General features: G+C 43.3%; 1 protein-coding gene across 10 annotated transcripts in view; it reads left to right on the plus strand.

The window, feature by feature from the left end:
* The window catches only part of MYO9A (myosin IXA), a 167259-nt gene that overhangs the window by 42576 nt on the left and 103810 nt on the right, over window positions 1-20873 (plus strand). The window lies entirely within an intron of this gene.

A 20873-nucleotide genomic window follows, 5' to 3' on the forward strand; every position in this document is an offset into this window, starting at 1 on the left:
TAACCTATTTTTCTTTTCAACCTGAATATCAAGGAGCACATGAAGGAAGGATCTTTTTTTCTGAAAGCTGTTTCATTTTTCACTAGATGTACTTATCCAACAGCATAAACAAGAATGTAGCACTTTAATATTTTTGATCTAAGATTTTGCTGCTACTGTCCATTAAGGGTTCCATGACGACTTAATATCGATACCCAAGGTTCAGGCTGTTCATTCCTAATACGCGTAGTTAATTTGGCACTGCAGTTATGGACATGTAGTCATGGCTTCTAGTCATGGAATGAGACATTAATACTCTAGTAGGGATTTTATTTCTTTTCTCCTCCTCCCTTCTCCCAGTCAAAACACATATTTTAGCTTTAGGACCTTTTACTAAGACCCTTTTGACTTTTTTCTTGTGGCTGGGGAACCTGTATCAGATTTTACAGGCTGGAGTTGGGTACTGGAGGGTGCTGTGCTGCAGCACGGTAACCCTGGGTAGGGAACAGAGGAGCCTGAGAAGCAACCTTTGTAGAACAGAGACTACACCAGCTCTGGGGGTAGCAGCTGACAGATTTAGGCTTTTGAATGATTTCTGCTGTCCCTGTGGCTCTTTCAGACTCAAAATATGAGGGCACTCTGCTAAACACCTCTAGTGAGCATGTCGTTTCACTGTCTGAGGAGCAATGTCCTCTCTTGTGTACTCAGTGACAAGGCAATAGTGTCTTAGTGGCTCTGGGAACTCGGACAAATTGTTACCTAAGGGAGCAAGTAAAATTTTCTGAATTTGTCCTGTTTTCAAATGTGAGAGGCGTTGCCTTTGTATTTATGAACCAGAAATTGCAGGTTTTAGCACGGAAATTGTTATTGTCACTTACTTTATACAGCAGAGAGACAGTTAAAATATGATTGCTTATGATTTTTTTCCTTTTGCTGTCTCCAGTGATGATGTACGTGAACCTAAAGAATCATAGAATCATAGAATAACCAGGTTGGAAGAGACCCACCGGATCATCGAGTCCAACCATTCCTATCAAACACTAACCCGTGTCCCTCAGCACCTCATCCACCCGTGCCTTAAACACCTCCAGGGAAGGGGACTCAACCACCTCCCTGGGCAGCCTCTGCCAGTGCACAATGACCCTTTCTGTGAAAAAATTTTTCCTAATGTCCAGCCTGAACCTCCCCTGGCGGAGCTTGAGGCCATTCCCTCTTGTCCTGTCCCCTGTCACTTGGGAGAAGAGCCCAGCTCCCTCCTCTCCACAACCTCCTTTCAGGTAGTTGTAGAGAGCAATGAGGTCTCCCCTCAGCCTCCTCTTCTCCAGGCTAAACACCCCCAGCTCTCTCAGCCGTTCCTCATAAGGCCTGTTCTCCAGCCCCCTCACCAGCTTCGTTGCTCTTCTCTGGACTCGCTCCAGAGCCTCAACATCCTTCTTGTGGTGAGGGGCCCAGAACTGACCCCAGGATTTGAGGAGCGGTCTCACCAGTGCCGAGTACAGAGGGAGAAGAACCTCCCTGGACCTACTGGCCACGCCGTGTCTGATACAAGCCAAGATGCCATTGGCCTTCTTGGCCACCTGGGCCCCTGCTGGCTCATGTTCAGTCGCTGTCAACCAGCACCCCCAGGTCCCTCTCCTCCAGGCAGCTTTCCAGCCAGACTTCTCCTAGTCTGTAGCACTGCATAGTCTGGGCTCTGTGTATGTGGCTGGCACTTGCTCCTGCCTCCTCTTTACTTTGTGTTCCTGTGTGAGCCTCAACTCATGCGATATGATGCAAGCATCATATTTGTAAAAGTACTGAAGTATCTAGCTGTCATAGATGGAAATTAGAGACATTATATGTGTGCATATACACCTTTTATATGCGTTAGCAAGTGGTTCAGTGTGACAGGGAGCTGATGTGTGCAGGGAAGCAGACGGTGCCGAGCCCACGTGTGCAGCTCCAAGGTCTTACTGCGGACGAGCTCCCATCCAGTCTTGCAGCGGTTGCCTACAACCAGAATTTAGTTTGAATCATTGTGATTTTGGAGCATGAAGAGGGTTTAGTGGGAGGTTCCGTTTGGAGACCTCCTAAGAGAATTGCAGCACTGCAGCCATGCAACATCTGCTCCTTATTTCCCATATGCTTCCTATAGGAAGAGTGAAGTCCATGTGTTTGTTGATGACTGCAGGGAGAACACGTGCATCAGTGTGAATAGTGGTTATCATTTAGGGTTGTGTCAATGAAAATGTCTGAACCAAAGAACTGCCAGGATAAGTGGTGTTGACCATCTCTTTTACAGCTTGGAGAGGAATGCATTTTCTTTGTGGTCCTAATATCTGCCAAGATATATCAAAGCTTAACCAAGTGCCTCCTGCTTGGGCCAAGTAGCTATGCTAAATTCACCAGAAATCAATGGAACAAGCGATATAGCAAAGCTTAGGCAGGTAGCTGCTCCACAGTGATGATCAATCTGTCAGCCTCTAAGCTTATATATTATGTAGAGGTTAAGTTGCGGGGTGGCAGAGAGCAGTGGAACAATTCTTCTTCAAACCCATGTTGCACAAGTCCCACTCAAATTCACAGCAGCAATTTGGGGTAGGCAAACAAAATCATTGTTTCCCGTGTTTGCGGAAGGGATTTGCTTTAACTGCAGCAGCTGATTGCAACTGGCTTTTATTTGCTTAATTAAGATGGATGAGGGATAAATGTCGTGCCAGACAGTTGAGACTTTGGCTTTGTAAAAGTGATTGAGGATTTGGGCTTCTACGGGCAAAGGCTGAAATGGAGAAGATGAAAGGACAAGCTGAATCATGAGAGTTGTGATTGAGTTTAAAACAGAGACGTTTTGCAGATAGCTTATTTTAGAACGTATAAAACATATCAAAAAAAAAAAAGTCCGTTTTATGTCAGTGTGAGCAACAAATTAATGAAGCTTTCTGCCACCGGGATGGTTGGGCCCCGTGTACATCACTGATTGCTCCCGTGAAGCTTTGCAACGTAGGTACACGCCACTTCTGTTTTGTAGAGAATAGCCTTGGAGAGTCAGGTGCTGCTTCTTTGCCCACAAGGATGGCTGAGCTCAGCCAGATGAAGGCTTCAGCTCATCCTGCATCCCATCCACGGCTGGACATTAGGCAGGGCATGGTGAGGTTTCCCAGCTAGTCACACTACTACACGTGTAGCTCAGGGGTCTCCTAACTTGCTGTTGATCTCCATCTGATGAATCTGCATGAGTTTTTGGGGGATCAACTTAACTACGTGAGGCTTGCGATGACCATGAATTATACTTGTGCCAGCCAGCACCATAGGAACAGCAGCACACTGTTTGCTTTTTGGCCTGCACATGGATGACTCTATCACAGGCTGCTTACCCAGCAAGAGTTTCCATAAAAATGCACCTTATAGCTATGGGAAAGCTGAAGTTTGTGGTATATCTTAATGCCATGGATGATGCACTGAACGGTGTCGATGTTATTTAGCTGTGGTTGACCTACACTGATGCTTCTCAGCCACGGCAAAGCCTTCTGGATGTAAAATGAGTAAGTTAATTTTCCTTATTGTAAAAAGGTGAATACTTCCATTTTCAAGAGTCCTATCCTATGGCCTCAAGCTCCACCAGGGGAGGTTTAGGCTGGACATTAGGAAAAAATTTTTCACAGAAAGGGTCACTGGGCACTGGCAGAGGCTGCCCAGGGAGGGGGTTGAGTCACCTTCCCTGGAGGTGTTTAAGGTACGGGTGGATGAGGTGCTAAGGGGCATGGTTTAGTGATTGATAGGAACGGTTGGACTCGATGATCCGGTGGGTCTCTTCCAACCTGGTGATTCTATGATTCTGTGATCCACACCCGTGCCCATAACTAAAGCCAGAATAGAGGAATAGAGGAGGCTGCATCAGAAGAGATGTAACTAGCAGGTTGAGGGAGGGGGTTCTTCCCCCTGTGTTAAGCCCCAGTGAGATGTCACCTGGAGCCCTGCATCCAGTTCTGCAGTCCTGGGCACACGGATCTGCTGGAGCAAGTCCAGAGGACGGCATAGAGATGATCCGAGGGCTGGAGCACCTCCCATCTGAGGACAGACTGAAAGAGCAGGGGTTGTTCAGCCTGGAGAAGAGAAGGCTGCGGGAGGCTATGGAGCAGCTTCCAGTAGTGAAAGGGACTCCAGGAAAGCTGGGGGCGGGGAGGGCTCTTGATCAGGGAGTGCAGGGATAGGACAAGGAGGAAAAGTTTTCAGCTGAAAGAGGGGAGAATGAGAGGAGGTGTCAGGTGTGGTCCAGATAGTCACAGCTGCCCCATCTCTGGAGATGTTCAAGGCCAGGTTGGATGAGGCTTTGAGCAACCTGATCCAGTGGGAGGTGTTCTTGTCCATGGCAAAGGATTGGAACTGGGTGGGCTTTGAGGTCCCTTCCAACAAACCATTCCATGATTCTGTGAAAAGATGGTACACTATTAAGTATCAAAATAATTCAAAATTTAGTGCAGCACAAGACAAAGGGTGGTTGGTCATTACAAAAATCATCATAGTCACAAAAGAAAATTGTGTCAGTTATTTCCATTATAAAAGGTACCAGGAAAGCATATAATCCACTGCAGGAGAGGTAGGGATCTGAGTTCTTGTGATTATTTGTGATTTGAATCATTACTGGATGTATTTATTATTTTTCATTTATTGATGTGATTAATTAAATGGGGACTAGTTAATGCTGTTATGGACAGACTGGAAGCAGGGTATTGTGAAGAAGTTTCCAGGAAGTTCCTGTGAAAATACTTGAAGAAATACTAATGCTATGAGCTAAGAAAATATGCTTTTCAAGGGGGGAAAAAAAAGGAAATAAGTTTTTAAAAAGACCTTTTCAGAGGAGTAAGAAATTCCATTTAAAACTGCCCTCTCCCCTCGTTCCCACTTTCAGGAAAGTGAGGTTTTGAAGAAACTCTCAGAGAAAAGGCGTCAGAAAAGAGGTTTGTGTAGCAAAAAATACTGGGGATGAGATTGACTTTTTAAATTAAACCAAGAAAAAAAAGAAAGGGGGATGGGGGAAGAGAAGTTCAGCAATTTCTGGCCATAATGCAGTTAAGAAAAAAAAATATCTTATTTTTGCTGGCATTCCAGTTCCATATTTTCCTCGTGTTTGATATGAGGGAATAAGAACAAAGAAATGGGATTGCCATACAGCAGCTTTGTAGTAGGAGTCAAAGATTTGCTGATTGTCCCCAAATCGGCAAATTTACTTACGGTTTGTAATTGGGAGAAAAATCTTGGGCAAGGAGCTGTGTGAGGGATGCCAAAGGAGAATGAAAGCATGTGGAGAAAAATACTCATGGCCTAGATAAGGGCGAACTGTTAAAACTTCAATCTGCTTTATCATCAAGGAAGCTGGAGAATGTTTGGACAACTGGCAGGTTTGGGGAGCAAAGGTTTGGCGTGGCAGGTTGGGGTGGGAGCCGTCTCCCACGTACCTAATGCTTGAGTGTTTTCCAAAGCAGAACAGATCCGATCTCTCTGGCATCTGGCAAAGTGTCAGATGTGCTTGGAGAAGAAACAAAAAAGATGAAAAATGAACCCCCCCTCTTGAGAGGGGAAGAAGAAAAAGAAAAAACAAAGAAAAAGAAAAAAACAAACAAAAAAACCCCCAAAACAAAAAGGGAGACCAAGCAGATTTTAATAACGCGAAATCCTTTTTTGAAGAATCACTGTTTTTTCTGTATTTGGGATATTGTAGCTCCAGGCTGGTAGGTGTGAGGCTTAGCCTGGGGCCTCTCCTGTGTGAAAGTTGGGGGTTTGGTTGGGGTGTTTTTTCTGTCTTACAAATGTTGCTGTGAAATTGAATTCTCCTTTAATTAAAGAGATCCAGAAGATGGTCCTGAAGAGTAGAAAATTCCATATTTCTTCTGTTCACAAGATGTAGATGGAGTGGGCTGCATCTGACGGAGCTGGGCAAGATTTGGGTGGCCACCTTAAAACAACCTTCTTGACAAGGCTTATATCCATTACTTCATCAAAATAAAAGCTTGCAAGCTTTAGAAACACTTGTACCGTTAAATTTAAGGCTCTGAAAAATGTGAAATGTGAGGTATCAGAGTTTATTTCTCTATTGCCTAGGCTACAGCTGCAGGAATGGCCATGCGCAGAGGGATGTATTGGAATTATCAGGCTGAACTTGACATTTCTGGGCCAGAGTGTTCCTGGTATTTGGAAGCCTCTGGGACTGGGGTAACCTTGCCAGCAGTTCGTAAATTTGAGCCAGGCTATTTTACCTTTGTCAGGAAGTTCACATTTGAGCTCTGTTTAAGCTGGGATTCATGGTGATCTAATCCCAGTTCCCTGCCAAAATATTTTGGAGAGTAGTTAGCAATGGAAAGTTGTCCGATACATTAATTATTGCATCTGTTTAATGAAAAGGCAAGATGTATTATATAGTGCTTGTTGTGTATGGCTGGCTCTCCGAAATAACTGCAGTTACTACTCCTACATGTAGGTGTATAATTGAGTTGGAAAGGAGGTCAACGCTAGCTTTTCAGTCGGTTTTAAAGGAATTTAAGTGAATTGCCCAATGTAGCAGCCGGTCAGTACTGGGATGATGATCTGTAACTTCATAGAATCATAGAATCGTTTTGTTGGGAAAGACCTGTGAGATCATCGAGTCCAATCGTACCTGTCTACTATTACATTTCCAGCGTGGTCCTTGGAGCAGTGCTGCTGGGGTATGGGTTGCCCGTATACAACCCTAGTTTGGGCAGTGATTATTTTAGTCCAGCAAAAAGAGCGCCGTGAGGCTCATCTCCCTCTGTGCTTTTCTTTTTCTGCAAACTCACGCAAAGGATAACCCGCTCCTTCATCCTCTCCTAATTGCCACTGCTTCACATTCGCTTCAAATCAGGATACACGGTTGCCAGAAGTGAGTGTTAAATGGGGAATTAAAAACAATGAGGAGGGAGCAAAGACCTTCAAGGACATTTCCTTGCTTGTGAAGTATGCCTAAAAATTCAACAAGGTAGGTGATCTGCCATTGCAGTCACCTGTGTGTATGGCCAGTCAGTTCTTAAATCACCCCTGAGTTACTCTTACTCCCCATTTTTGCGTCACGTAGCTGCTTAATGGGATAACTCCAGTCCTGCAATCACTTGCACGAGGACGCACGTTTAATTTTGCCAACAACAGTTCCAAGACTGCCTGTGTGCGTGTACTCAAACTCCTTTTCTTTCTCAATATTCTCAGTATAACGAGTGGATGTCCAAGAGCTGCTAAGCCTGGTTTAATCCTGGGTTTGAGCTGCTTCAGGAGGGGATACAAACCCTAATATTGGCACTAAGACTGTGCGATAGGAGCGAAGCTTTCCAAAGTGCTTACACAGCACAAAGAAATGTTGCTGAAGCCTTTCGACTCGCGTGCTGCTTTTTACTTTGGACTGCAAGGGAGAAAACTGTGGTTTCTGGAATTACATCACAATTATAATATTTGTAATAATAGATATGCAATATAAATAGCCACATGGCAGGGGGAAATCTACGGGTAATGAATGGGTGTGACCTGTCTGTTGCTGCCTTGGTTTTTTGTTCTGGCTTGTGCAACCCTTCCCCCTCTGCAACATCTGGTTTTCATCTGCTGGAGGAAAACTGAGTAATTGTAATAAAACTGGGAGAAAACATAATGCCCTAAAAAAACCCCCAGCGTATTGAAGTTTGTCTGTTTTTCAAGTGGGTTATTAATTAAACTTATCAGCCTGGGTTATCGACAGGGTGCACGATGGCTTGGATGAATAAACACATCGTCTGGCGGAGGATGCTCTTATAGGTTGTCGAGGTCAGAGCACTGTGCTTTTCCTTATGGGAGGTGAACTGATAAGTTACTCTTGTACATGACTTGGGTGCATCCCTCAGCAGAACGCTGAAGTGTGGAGGAGAACAGCCTGGGTTCAGTGGGACTGGCCGTGTTTGCTCAAGGATTAAGCACACAGCAGTATCTGCATTGCGTTAGCTTGCAGATGCCTCAGTTGTCAAATACAAGATGCATGCATATAAAACAAATATATTAAATGTATGAGATACACTAATAGAAAATAAACCTGCAATAGATACAAGATATATAAATATAAAATAAACATAATATGTACAGGCATGAGATAGATGTTATACTCTTATTTAATATTTATTTTCTTTATATCTACCCCTCTAGGTGTGATGAAGGGTTGTCATTTAGGCTAATTTTCAAGTTTAGAGGTAACGTGGGTGAGCGTCTGCTTAATCTCCATAAGATTAGCAGGCCAACTACAACAAAGTTTTTATATTGCACTTTATAGATTGTCAAACATTTAAGAAGTTGATGAGCTATTAATGAGGGCTTGGTGGCGTGGGTGGAGTATTTGTCTTGCAGTATCGGCCCCAGCAGTCAGGCACTCGAGGGATATTTAGTAATTTTTTTTCCGCTGAGGCCACTCAACTCTTGTGGCTCATCAGATCGGCTGTTCCTGCATTCACTGGTTCTGTGCTGCTGTCAAAATGCTGTTGAGACGTCGTTATGAGAAAGTGAAATATTTCTGGCTATCCATATTAATCAGGTCTGTTCAGCAAGAAAAAAATAACTGGTAGAAGCTTTTTGGGTAACCAGGTTGAGTAGCTAGTCTTGCCTGCTAGCTTAAGGCAGAAATGATCTGAGCAAGCAAATACTGAAGTCTATAGGAGCCGTAAGTTTGCATTTTTAATGGTTGTAATGTTTAAATTGCTTTATGGTTATCATGTCGAAAGATCTTAAGAACTAATTTTTCCCAAGAGCTTAATTAAGTTTTTAGCTTTCAATTGGAAATTCAAAATGTACAATAGGTTTGAGCTTACTATGAAGTTTTGTATGTTGAGAGAAATCGCTGCATTTCCATTTCTTTGACTTGATTCAAACTTTGTTCGATTTGATTTCACCCCAGACTGCTAGATCCACACTGTGTTTTGCTTAGGAGCAAGATTTCTTTGGACAAGGATGTGTGATTGGGATGTGGCAATTGCAGTTGCTGACAGTGTTCTCAAGAAAAAGTCCAGGGGTATTTTATTTTTTGGTCCCATCCTATTCCTCGCCTTCTAATTAGGTTGTTAAATTTTGTCCATCTTGCTGAGGTTCAGTGCCAGGGCTGTGTTTAAGAGGATGATAAAAGTGAACAGTTCAGCAAGTCGGTACTTAAGCATGCAGATAATTCAATGTGGAGATCTCCTGCCTCTTTCTACCGATCGCATGAGTTATCTTTGATGCACTGATTTTCTAAAGTGGCGTTGGAAGATTTGCAAATGTAATAATCCCAGACTTACACCATATGATTTTAGACTGGCTCAGGATCTTGATCCCATTGGGAATAGGGTCCTCGATGTATTTATGCCCGAGGTCCCTGGGAGCAGCAGTGCACACACGGGAACCCCTTAAGGTGAAGATGATGCTGATGCTCAGCATTGCTTGTCTTCAAACTTTGCTTCTGGAGCTCCTTGGCACCAAGTCCATCCTTTTCCCCCTCTTCTTTTGTACAGTCCCTGATAGCATAGGATTTCTTTCCATGCCTCGTTTCAATTTTCACCTCTGTTTCAATTATTTTAGTGACTTTAGCCTAGACAGATGATGAATTTCCCATAGCTTCCGTCCACTTGGATGTTACCCAAGAAGAGAGACAAGGAAGAAACAACAGAAAAAAGGAGGGCTGACCAGGGTAATAGTCTTGCGTCTCAAATGCCGGAGGCCAAAGCCTTCCTGCTGAAATGCAGCCAGCATGAGGTAGGACAATTGTGTTGCTGTTCTCTTCAGGGCTTATAAACAAGAGGATGAGGCTTAGCAAGAGAAAGAAGTTCTTTCTGTATTTTTCCTTTCTGTCAGTTTTTTAGCTTCCTTTTCTATCCCTCTTCCTGCTGAACAACAGGCAGAGGTATTTGGAGAAGTAATACTGTTTTGCACAGGAGTTTACGTTTTCAACATAATTAAGTTTTAATGTGGTTTTTACTTGCTGGTTAAAGTAAATAAATAAATACATTTAATATCCTATCTTTAAAAGTGCAGACAAAGCCCTCCCTAGCTACCACTAATGGTATTCTTGTTTGGGATTTTCTAAAGCTGCTTTGAGTGGGTGAGCAAAAGCAGCATCACCATCTTTCTCATTTGGGATAAGGAGATGCGCTCCAGCAATTTCTGCAACATTTTGCATGCATCTTTTTAGTTGTAGAGCTTGCAGTTTTTTTACAAAGAGAATTGTACACAATTTGTTCAATTACACAGTAATGGAGAGGGAACATGTTGGCTGAATATCTTCAGAGTGGGGAGCAGTCGGAGAGGGTTTATCAGGCTGCATGGTGGCAATTAAACAGAAAAGACATTAAATGTCGATGTAGAGTACCTGTCTACTGGAAACCACCGCTTCAGGAAAACAGAAGAGAGAATTTAATGAGCGTGTACTCTAACGAAGCATTGTTGATTTGCATGAAATTAATTAGAAAACAGAGCGCCTTTACTGTTTGCTCCGGCGAGCAATGCCTCTGCCTCTGTGACTTATCTAAATGTGTCTTCTGTATTTCTCCTGCTGTCGGCTGTACAGAGTGTTGGGGTGTTGATTGTTTGTGGATGGCTTCCAGTGTACTGAACAGAGATAGGCTGCCTGTTCATTCTGAGCAGCTCACCGTCTGTCCCTCTATCTCACACATTTTGTCAGAACGTCTTATATTTAAGCGCAGTACTGCCTGTACATGTTACTCTAGTGTTTGTGGGTGTCTTCTAAAAAACAGAAAGATTTACAGAGGTGGTGTTGCCCAAAACGTTATATACAAAGACTAAAGAGATTGCAGAGTTAAATGCTGTTAAATGCCTTTGGAGATGTAATTTGCCCTGCAGTCCTTGGGTATCCTCAGCAACACAGCATCCTCCTCCTGTTTCCCTGCTGTGTGAAGCTCTAGGGATCAGCTCATTAAGTTGGAAGGGACCTTAATCATCATCTAATTCCAACCCACCTGCCATGGGCAGGGACACGTCCCACTCGATCAGGTTGCTCAAAGCCTCATTCAACCTGGACTTGAACACCTCCAGGGATGGGGCAGCCACCACTTTCCTGGGCAACCTGGGCCAATGCCTCACCACCCTCATTTTGATGAATTTCCTCCTTATGTCTAGTCTAAATCTTTCCCTCTCCAATTTATAGCCCCTGCCCCTAGTCCTGTCTCTACCTGCCTTTTTACAAAGTCCCTCAACTCCAGTTCAACATCTCGAAAAGTTGCTGTTCATCTTCACGCAGGGAGAAGGAGCCGCAAGGGCTCTGCATCCTTGGCATGTTGGTCAGCACATCCACCCTAGTGCAAGGTGGGCTCGGTTTGACTCCTGCCCTTTCTGAAAAGCAGGGGAACATGCTGCCAATGCACCATCCAACAGCTTGGTGTTTTGCAAAGCCAGACTAGGAAAAGATGGACAATGGAAAAATATCTCTGTTGGTTTTGCATGGTGTTTTCTGCTCTGTGGGGAGCTGGGAGTACGAAAGCAGCACACTTCCCCTAATTTTATTAATTCAGGGCTTTCTTTTTTTGTTGGAATTCTTTTTAAAGACAAGAAGCCCAGAGACTGTTCTCAGAAACACCTGGTAGGGAAGAGGAGGCTGAGGGGAGACCTCATTGCTCTCTCCAACTACCTGAAAGGAGGTTGTGGAGAGGAGGGAGCTGGGCTCTTCTCCCAAGGGACAGGGGACAGGATGAGAGGGAATGGCCTCAAGCTCCACCAGGGGAGGTTTAGGCTGGACATTGGGAAGGAATTCTTCACAGAAAGGGTCACTGGGCACTGGCAGAGGCTGCCCAGGGAGGGGGTTGATTCACCTTCCCTGGAGGGGTTTAAGGGACGGGTGGACGAGGTGCTGATGGACATGGTTTAGTGATTGATAGGAATGGTTGGACTCGATGATCCGGTGGGTCTCTTCCAACCTGGTGATTCTTTGATTCTATTGAAGAACATTGTGCAAAGCTAAACAGGTGATTTTGACGGGGTGTGCTTTGAAGTGAAAGCTCATTCTCTGTGTGGAGTCCTCTTGTGTGACCATCTGAATTAAAACACCGTGCCCATCTTGTGCCATGTGGCATCAGCTGCTCTGTGCTCACGTTACAGCTGTTCTTTCTCCGTAGATATGGTGTTGCGTTTAACCCCAACTTGGGAACCCTTTTCAGTTTATAGAAAAAATCTCCATCATATCCTCAAACCAGCCATGTGTAAAACTTTTGGAAAGGTGACAAGTGGTGCCTCTTAAATTGCCCTATTTTGCTTTACCTCATAGCTGAAAATACACAATTAAGCAGTTGCGTCCTGATAGGAATATATTGATTTTTGAGACCTCTCTTTTGCTCCCTCAAAATAATCAGTGCCAGCCTTTGTTTTTCCTGGAACTTATCAAATATTTTGGTCAGCAATAATTTTTTTCAGTGCTGTGCATCAGTCCAGCTCCTGCAGGTGTTGTGGTCCATCCTTCATACTTAGTAACAAGCATTTTTAAACTCCCATTTTGCCATTTGAACCATGCCAGAAAGGGGAAAAGACATTGTTATGGATCGATTGGATGTCTGAAGCTGCCTAGAGCTACTGAAATGTTGCAAGCACTGGAAAATGTCATCCTGGCAGAGCTGCTGTGGTGTAAGCGAGTAGTCTTAACCATGTACAATACACTGAAATTTGATGCTGCAGCTTCACAGCACTTGAAATTTTGGAATTTCATCAAGAAGAATCGTGGATTATTTATGTAATCCCAGAGAAGAGCAGGGAAGGGCTGGAGATGCTGGAGATGTGTATATTAATTTTTAACCTTGTCTTTACTCATGTGATATTTTACATGGCAGAAGACAAATGTGGGTTTTATTGTGTTGATTTAATGGCAGAGCTCTGATCTGAGAGGAGGGCATGTATTATTTTTTTGTCTCTAGCAGAAAGTAGCTGAGGTCTAAGAGGAAGGACAACACAGGCAGAAGCCAAGCTGGGTCTCGTGTTACAGTGGTATGTTTTTGTTGCTGCTAACGTGTTTTTGTTTTTCTTCATTACACATATTTCTCTTGGGAAAAGCAGGAGAAAAATGTGTGTAAAATATACATGAGGGCTCTGTGCCTCTGCTAAGAGGTTCCAGATGGGATTCATTATGCTAGGGACACTTTCTCCTGCCTTCCAGTTTGTGGCATTGATTTTGGTGACAAACTGCAGGAAAACTTGTGTGAAGCCTGAAACAGTGAATGTTTTGGTTTTTTAGCCTTTTTTTTTTTTTTTCTTTTTGGCTATGCAAGTAAGCAGTGGGAAACTTTGATTCTAAACAAATTTATGGCCCTGTGCAGAATCATTATGTTTAAAAAGGGGGAAGAATAAGATTTTGAAGGGAATTTGAGAGCCCCCTCTAGAGGCTGGGTCCAAGGGTTATACACCAGGCCAAATCCCTCTCTCTAATTTAGAGGCTGATGGTTGGTGAGGAGGGGATGGTGACTGCTGGAGGGATGAGATGTTAAAGATGCTCCTTTTCAAGATGACCTCCCCAGACTTCGGCTTGTTTTCAGTCCTGCCCTTGGGCTGAAGGTCTACAACTCCACCGCTCAAAGCAAGCAGTGTTGCAGCAAGAACCACAACCAGGGCTTGGGCAAGCTGTTGGCAATACCAACCTGTCATCACCAACTCTTAAAATAAGTGAGTCGCAGCTTCAGCGAGTGCTTCCGAGTGCTACTAGAGCTGTCAAAAAGTGACAGTGGAGATAAGAGCTTGTGTGTGGCAAAACGTGTTGTACTACTATGTTGTCCTAAGGGAACTTACTCTCCTGCATGGATATTTTTGCATCTTGAAACTACGTCTTAAAAATAGGGCTTGATCGGAATGTTGCTTGTTCTACCATTTGAAACATCCGTGTTTCCAAGACAACATGCTTCTGATCAGAGGAACCCAGGCCATGTTCCTTTTGGAAGTGCATGAAGCTATTGGTGAGGACTACTTTTCTACAGCTGTCTGTAGTGCTTGATGCACTAAAAAGCTGTGGGAAATGCTTCAAAGGCAGTGATTTACCCAGTCTTCTGCAGAGCACTGAAACACATGGATGTTTTCTGGTTTGGGAAATGGAGAAGTCATATTTTCTTTCACGGTGGCTTCACAGCAGGTAATACACGAGCGCTCAACGCCTCTGGAGACTCAAAAGCCTCAGCCTTGAGAAAGAGGGCAAGTCCTTGTGCTGTCTGCATCGCTTTTGCCTTGGCTCAAGGAATGGAGGCTGCTGTATTATTTCTAGTAAGACTTTTTTTAAGTGAAGGAAATTGGCTACAGTCTGACAGACTGTGGGGTTATTTCTGGCAATTGCAGGAAGTTTTTAAATGCAGCATTAGCTGTTTGTGATGCATTCCTGTACTTAATCTAGCTCTCTAAAAACAGATTATGCAAGGGGGTGAACCAGTGGTATGACTTCATATTGTATTATATAATATAACCTTTTCAATAGTCCATTTAAATATACAATTTTTTTTTTTCTCTCAGTGTTATGTGCAGTGTTGTTTCTGCTTTAGTGTACATTTACAGTACTTCTGTTTCCTACTGGTGGGGTGTAAAGTCTCCTTAAGCCATAGCTTATTTTCAAGTGGTCATTTTGTTGCTCTGTGATTTCATATCTCTATTGGTATGAAAAAATCATTTAGGATCTGCCAGGCACTTGCTACCTGCATCTCTTGTAGTGAAGTTTGTTCTTTGGTGGCAGAATAGAAAGCCTGGGAAGGGTAAGCATGGAGAGGCCACTACGACTGAGCTGCCCAACATTTTCAGGTATATCTGCAAACCCAAAGCTGAACCCGGACTGGAGATATTTTTTCCTCCAAAACATTTGTTGGCTGGTGTGAGTGAGCTTGCTGGAAAACATGAGTGTTTGGCTGCTCTTCCCAGGGCCGTCTACCCTACGCATTAAAAAAATAAACGTATAAACAGAGGATGAGGGATGTGAGCCAGACTTTACGGATTTGGCAGCCTCTTCTGCCAGGATCCATCCATACTGGTGTTTGCTGATGACCATCTGCCAGCTTAGCCACGTTTTTTTTCCTGTTACGGCACTTGTGTAGGAAAGTTGTCCCCGTTAGGGAAGAGAACTTAAGTAGCAGGCTTTAGTTTGGTTTCAGGGTCGGTTGTTTTTGTTGTTGTTGCCTTGTGGTTGCATGGCAATTCCTTTTTTTCCAGAGCACTTGTTAAAAGAAAGAAGCTGAAATGGGCTGTTCCATTGCTTAAGTATGGGAAGAGGAGGAATATTCTGCCAATGTTGAAGCGTTTGCCAGGAATGTGGATGCTAAATCCTATTTCTTGCATAGCTGATAGATCATCTGGAACAGCAGAGCTTTAAATCTCTCAAACAAGAGTGTGTTGTAATGACTTTTATGGTACTCTTATCTAGGGTATCTCACTCTGTGAGTGTATTTAATGGTGCTCTTGATAGTTCATTGCATACGCTGGCACTTCTTTTATTCAATTAAACTGACCCCAAAACCTTCTGTGTGCTGTAGGTGTTGCCAACCAGGAGATGCCATGGGGGTTAGCAACTAAATGGGTGTGTGTGTTGAGAGGCGATGCCTTAAAATGCCTTGTGAATGGGTATAAGTTGTATAGAAATTGTAGGATGTGTGAGGGGCTCGGAGATCTCAGATCTGTTTGTGTATGTGATCTTTTCAAACTTGTGTTTGCCATTTGAAGTCTTCTGCTCGTGTCAACAGCCAAGAGAATTTTTTTTCAAAAATATTGGAGAAAAAAAAATTAACAGTTTGTAACAGAGGAAAAATAAAGGTATTTTGTCATTATAGACCTTGTGTTTGAACTGCTTTGTCACCTTTGAGATTTGAAATGGATAATGGGGCTTTGGTTCCACAATGTGCTCCAGCGGCTCATTGAAGAAAAGAATGATGGGAAAGAAGAGTCTTTAAAAGGTCTTGAAGGTCAGTGGTTGGCAGTTCAGAGTTGCAGGTCGTTCTTACAGCACTGCGGAACTGTTGCAGTGCACATGCTAGAAATACTTTGTGGGTTGTGCTTTTGACCATAAAAGCATCAATGTTCTCATTAGGCAGCATGGAACATCTAGCCACAACCAAGAGAATTAAAGAATGAGGTGTCAGCACTTGAACTCATGTTTGATTGCTGTAAGCTAGATATTCAGTATTATTGCTTGGCCACGCAGAGCAATGCCTTGAAGGAGTCACGTAAATGATATTTTACTTTGCAAGAATTCAAGTGGTAGCTCATATTTTTTGGCTTTGAGGGCAGGTTGGGACAGTTGGGGTTGTTCAGCCTGGAGAAGAGAAGGCTCCAGGGAGACCTTAGAGCAGCTTCCAGTACTGAAAGGGGCTCCAGGAAAGCTGGGAAGGGGCTCTTCATTAGGGAGTGCAGGGCTAGGATGAGGGGGAATGGTTTTAAGCTGAAGAGGGGAGATGGAGATGGGATATCAGGAAGAAATGTTTTGCTGTGAGGGTGGGGAGGCCCTGGTCCAGGTTGCCCAGAGCAGTGGTGGCTGCCCCATGCCTGGAGGTGTTCAAGGCCAGGTTGGATGGGGCTTGGAGCCCCCTGATCCAGTGGGAGGTGTCCCTGCCCATGGCAGGGGGTGGGAATGGATGGGCTTGGAGGTCGCTTCCAACCCAACCCATTCTGTGGCTCAGATGCTTGTTTAGGTGTTTTGGTCTCTGCTGTGTTCAAGTGGTTTTTCAACTACTTTGTGGAAACTGAAAGCTGGGGAGCTGTTCCAGAGCAGTACTGCTTGAGCAGTGCCATTCTGATTGAAAATTCTTTTAGGCAGTGAGCTGCAGATTTAGGAGTAGTATTTCCCAGGGCAGCAACATTTTGATAGGAATGGTTGGACTCGATGATCTGGTGGGTCTCTTCCAACCTGGTTATTCTATGATTCTATGATTAATGAGAAAGGATTCAGCAGGGCTGTAACTTATGGAGCCTTGAAACATTTTATATTCTGTCTATAATCGGATATAATTATGTTAAAAACAACATAACAGGACCAGAAAATTGCTAGGAGGTTGGTTGCAGAGTGAATGCAAGTAAGCAAAAATCTTTATTATCTAGCTCTTTCTGTTTCAAGATGCAGAAAGGAATTTGTAACTACAGAGAACAACTTCAAATACTGGTGAATGTCTTCGTCGCATGAAAGAGACATTAAAATTAGAACATTTCATTATGCTATTTTTTTTTTATCCTGTGTCATCTTTTCTTCTTGAATAATATGTGGATTATTACTTTTTCAAGCATAACGTATAGAATATTGGGGGAAAAAGCCTTCAAATCTGGAACCAAATCACAGGTGATGTTTAAAACCGCTGCTCTCTGTGGAGGCATATGCTGGGCTTCTCTACCAGAAGGTGTAGGTGAAGTGCGCAGATGCCCATTTGACACTGTTCCATCTTCTGTGTCGTGTCTATCTGACCTCAGCCTTAGCCTTGTGTTGATTCTATTTGGTGGTAGGTAGACTTTTCCTGTGCTGTTTGTCTTCAGTGCAGTCCCCGTGCCGTCGGGCTTGGGCTCTTTGGGCATCGTACAGACTTGGCGTCCTCCTGTCCTTCACCAGCACTGATGTATGCAGAGGTTTTGCTTCCCAGATATTCTCTCTAGTTGCATACATTCAGCCGAGCGTTTTATTTCCCTGGCTGTGGTGCTGGTTGACCCTTTGAGCTTCCACCTTGCTTGTACGGCTACAAGTCATTTGTACTTCATGAATACATTGGATTCGCGATCCAAAATTCGCAGTGAACCAGGGAATATGAGTCTCCTAGCAGCCTCCTGTCTGATATTAACCTATTTCTTGTCCCTTGCATAAATGAGCATGACTGAGTCTTGCTCCCAGTCCCTTCAGTGCCCACAGTGGAATATCGCTGCTAATATAGGGATTCCACCCTGGCACAGGAGGAACTGAGATTTAAGCCGTTGCTTGCTTCTCTTGTGATATATTTATGGTATGGATTTCTAAAAAATTAAATTTACCTTTCAAGTAAACAGGAAACAACTAGTAATTCAGTTCTTTTTCTATATATCAAAGATAGAATGCTGTGTTTATTTTTCCCTGTAAGGGTGAGGGCTAGAGGCTCATTGGAGAAGGGGAGGGCAGGGGACCTTAAACACCCAGCAAAATCACCTGGTGCTTCTGCTGCAGCAGCAGTTATTCTGTAGGGGAATAAAGCTGTTACTTTGTATGGAAGTGACTTTCAGTTAGGGTTAGCTATAGAACAACATCTTGTTGTAGTTGCCGTAGGAGAACAAGTCATTGCTGTGTTTTCTGAGTTGCAGGGGTTTGGAAAATAACCTTATTTCAGCAAAGATATTAAAATAATCCCTGTTCTGGCTGTAATCTGTAATTAATCCAGATTGCATTAATAGTCAGCCCAAAATGAAGAGCCTATAAACCCTCAGAACCTGGTGAGGAGCAAGATGAAATGTTTAGCCATGAAACTGTTAATTATTTTTTTCCCTGCCGCCCATGATAAGCATCTCTTTGTGCAGGAGGGTGGTAGGAGGCAGCAGGAATGGAGCGCTCGTTTCTCCGCTGAATCACCAGCGCAGGGTCCAGAGGGATGCTCAGCTCCTACAGAGGAACGTATTCAATTTTGTTCCCTTTGAAATGTTGAGCCCTGGCCAGTAAAAGCTTCGGTCTCCCTAAGAATTTTAGGAATGCTATTACGGAGTTTTGTCCGTTGAACTGCTCAGCAGCTTTGAATCAATAAGTTAGTAAAGGGAAATAATATGAACAGCAGATAGTTTGTTTGGGGGAAGTTGTCATAACTCAATTTGAGTTTTTAGGGGCTAGACTGTTATATTTAAAAGGTATTTAAAAGCTGGGTGGATGAGATGCTGAGGGGCATGGTTTAATGGTTGATAGGAACGGTTGGACACGATGATCCTGGGGGTCTTTTCCAACCTAGCGATTCTGTGATTGCGCCCTGGCTGCAGAAGGACACGGTGTCCTGTTTGAGTACACATAGATTAGGCAAGCATAATTGAATTAACAACACTTTTTTTAATAGCCCAGTATTTCTGTTCAAGAAACACGGTGAGTAAACCAAACAAAAATGCATTAAGCTGTCTCAAGTTAAACATAAGGCATTTCCTCAGCTACTTGTTGGCCCTTGACCAGCCGTGCCTTTGCCACAGAGTCAGTCCTAGGGTTTAACAAGACATGATCCGAAGAGCTTTCTCACTTACATCAGCAGTAAAGAAAAATGCGTGAAAGAGGGATATTATGGGTTATGATATCTGTAGGCATTTGAGTTGTAAAATATAATGTGGTCTGGCATATTAATCCAGAAAAAAGCTCATAAAAAAAGAGGACTCTTGTAGTTTCCTACTTCTATACTTGGAATATTTTCTCCTGACTCTAAATGTTCCTTGTTACACAATAAAAAAGACTTATTCCTGGCTCTTTCCAAAGAAATCCTAATAAACAGATTTTATTTCTCTCCGTGAGCTGTTAGTTAAGGTGTAAGTAAGCACAGGGTACCAAACCAGAAAATCCTTTTAATATTGTTCTTTGCTGAAACTGTATGAAAAGGTGATTAAAAAAAGGGCTGCTGCTTTCCATGTCATCTGTTTGAGCTGGCTCATTTCTTCTCAAGTGAACAGCATTAATTAGGTCTACAGAAAGTTTTATTTTACTGTCTACATGTGAGGCTGGTCCTATTGCATGGAAATATTCATCATGTGTTATTGAAAATGAATATATAAATATAAAGTGATGTGCTAGCTCGTGTTGAATATCAGTGTGTTCTGCTTATAAGCTTCTTGCTTTGTCTCTGGTCACTGAAATACATGATGGAGGATGAGATCCTTTGGAAATTTTATGAAGCATCCTGTTTTAATACCAAAATGCCTATTTCCAGGGAGGAGGTGCCTGGGTTTTTGTCACCAGGAGAGTTTTGGGGCTTCAGTGATTTCCTGGAGAGGTGGACAGCCTCGATGCCTTCCTGAGGGTGGAGTAGAGGAGGGATGCTGGCTGCAAGGAGGGTTTGCTGGGAGGGAATAAGCAGAAAATACATGTGCGTAGCCTGAGAAGATGTGAAGCCTCTGTAGGGGTGTGTTCCTGAGCTGTGTGTCTGAAACCGTCTCCCGAGTATGATCTGCTTGTTTGGCAGGTTTTGGCTATCCTAGAACTTGTTTTAGTCAGCTAAAGTGAATTCATATGCAACAGCTTGAGTTTAAACAGATCCCTGTATTCAAACTGGGGGGAGAACCGCGTTCTTATTCTGTTAGGAAACCTCCTTTGGTTCTTAAATCATTAAATCTAACCAGATTGCTAAATAAATGTGCCAGGGAGGATGAAAGTAATGTGAGAGCGTGCATCACATGGATACTGAGGGTGTCGAATACTTTTTCACCAAGGTCACATTTGATTTGGCCTTTATTTTTTTGCTTTAAGTTGCAAAGTTGCGCCAGCAGATGTTCAGAGATTAGATATCGGGAGAAATATCTTTACTGAAAGGGTTCTCAGGCACTGGCACAGGCTGCCTGGGATGTGGGTGAGTCACCATCCCCAGAGGTGTTTAAAAGATGGGTAGATGAGGTGCTCAGGGATGTGGTTTAGTAATGGATGGTTATGCTTGGACTCGATGATCTCAAAGATCTTTCCCAACCAACCAATTCTATGGAAGTTTGATCGGAAAAGGTCATTTGAAAAGCTTCAGGTTACGGATGTGGAGCCCTTTTAGTCTTTTCTAATAAACAGCTGAGTAGAGAATAAATCTGTTGGGAGCTCGGAGCTGAGCTCTGATGTTAAGGTTCAGCACAAAACATTTTTGTAATTCAATGTCCATACACAAACAGCACTTAGAAATTATCTTGTGTATAATTGCCTTAAATAAGTTTGGCTTTGAAGAAAAGGTGAATGATTATCAAAACTGGTTTAATAAGTGAAGCATTAAATGGACCTGGCAGCTTGACAGACTCCAGCACCA

The sequence above is a fragment of the Phaenicophaeus curvirostris genome, chromosome 12 (genome assembly GCF_032191515.1).
Source record: "Phaenicophaeus curvirostris isolate KB17595 chromosome 12, BPBGC_Pcur_1.0, whole genome shotgun sequence".
Lineage (NCBI taxonomy): Eukaryota > Metazoa > Chordata > Aves > Cuculiformes > Cuculidae > Phaenicophaeus > Phaenicophaeus curvirostris.